Source organism: Tupaia chinensis, unplaced genomic scaffold (genome assembly GCF_000334495.1).
Source record: "Tupaia chinensis unplaced genomic scaffold, TupChi_1.0 Scaffold145659_1, whole genome shotgun sequence".
Lineage (NCBI taxonomy): Eukaryota > Metazoa > Chordata > Mammalia > Scandentia > Tupaiidae > Tupaia > Tupaia belangeri.
This window is the reverse complement of record NW_006205516.1, coordinates 1582620-1584407: the sequence shown is the minus strand read 5'-3', so window position 1 is coordinate 1584407 and position 1788 is coordinate 1582620. Positions and strand designations below refer to the sequence as shown.

General features: G+C 35.6%; 1 protein-coding gene across 1 annotated transcript in view; it reads left to right on the top strand.

Annotated features, from left to right (window-relative positions):
• DOCK11 (dedicator of cytokinesis 11) overlaps positions 1-1788 on the top strand; it is a gene marked incomplete at its 5' end in the record, with an annotated part of 164765 nt that overhangs the window by 31215 nt on the left and 131762 nt on the right.

Sequence of the window (1788 nt, the reverse complement as noted above, 5' to 3'; positions counted from 1 at the left end):
TTTTTTTTTTTTTCCCCTCCTCTAGTGCCCCAAAATGCGACGTCATGCTTTTGAACTGAAGATGTTAGATAAGTATAGCCATTACCTGGCTGCTGAAAATGAGCAGGAAATGGAGGAATGGTTGATAACTTTGAAAAAGATTATTCAGATCAATACCGACAGTTTAGTACAAGAGAAAAAGGAGACGGTAGAAACAGCACAAGGTCAGAATTTTTCAGTGATTCATTTCTGAGGTAAAACCCGTGTCTTTAATCCATGAGAATGTCCTTTGTGCAGGGTGAATATAGAACTCTTAATCTTGAGGGTTGACCTGCTTCCTCATTAAAAGTGACTATGAAGGTTGATAGATGTTTTTAAAGAGTTGATGCTGCATGGGCTCTGACACATGACATATAACCAGACTACAACAGACAGAAAATTCATGGCAGATTTTCAAAAGTCCATTAAAGTTTTCCCTGTGCTTTCATAATCAAAATTCTTCGCAATAAATCTAGTAGGAGGACATAGGGTGGGAGGGATAGTTAGGATATTCGTCTTAGGTGATTAGTAATGCTTTGTATGGTTTGGAACATCTGTTTTTAATGAACTTGCAGATGATGAAACTAGCAGCCAAGGAAAAGCCGAGAACATCATGGCCAGTTTGGAAAGGAGCATGCATCCGGAACTGATGAAGGTATATCTTTTTAATGGCGCCTTGCCTTCAACTGAGACAATGCAGGATTAGCTGTTAAAGTTTTAATGCTGGATTCCATTTGGCAATGCCATTTCCAAGTTAACAGTGCATTGCATTGGTGAGACAGGTAGAGATTGTCAAAAGTTGCACTCCTAAAGACAGACTTGTGGCAACTGATAGTTTGGAAAATCTTACTTTTTTCTAGATAGCAGAAAGGACTTCCAAGTTTTTTGTGACTTAATTAATTTTATCTACTACTTCTTATTCAATTTAATTACTGCATGTCACTCAGAAATTAAATATTCTTTTTATTTTTTTTTGAAGAGAGGTTTTTGTTATAGGGCACATGGTGGGCACATGTGCTTGCTGGAAAGACAGAGAGAGACAAAAAGTGAGAAATTACCCCCCAAGGGGATGGCCACGCCACATTCCTTTCTCCTCCATTCTACTCTTGGATCTTCGGCACGCATGCACATGCTCCCGGTGTCAGTTTAAGCTGCCGGATCCAGGACTTGAACTGTAGTCGACTACATGGGAATCCAGCGATGTAACCATTACGCCATCTGCTGATCCCTCAGAAAGTAAATATTGTTTAAAGAGTTAAATGATGGAGGTTGTGCATATGATATCTACTCTAGTGATAATTTCATATGAAAATCATATATCGTCTTGTAAATATACATGTATATGAATAATTCCATCAGACAAAGATTTTGGTGAATGAACAGACATCATTTGTGTCGTTTGTTCTGCTCTTTAGAATTTGAAATGAACTGATTTTGAAAGTGTAGAGATGATTGTCATGTGTACCCCAATAGAATATATAATTTACTCTGAACTCTATGTGATAATAAATTAGAGGTTATGAGCCATTTATTCATTTATATCCTTATCAAAACTATTTTTATTTTATTACTTTTCCTGTACTACTTAGTTACACAAATTTAGAAATTTCTCTTTTTTTTTTTCTATTTTAAATTTACCTCTTTAAGCTTCAAAGCTATTTTTCAAAATTTGAGAACACATTCATGATTCTGTTAGCTAGGCTTTCTGTGATTTTTGTAGATGTTGGTTTTATCCCTTTTTTTTTTTTTTTTTTTTTTTTTTTTTTCCTC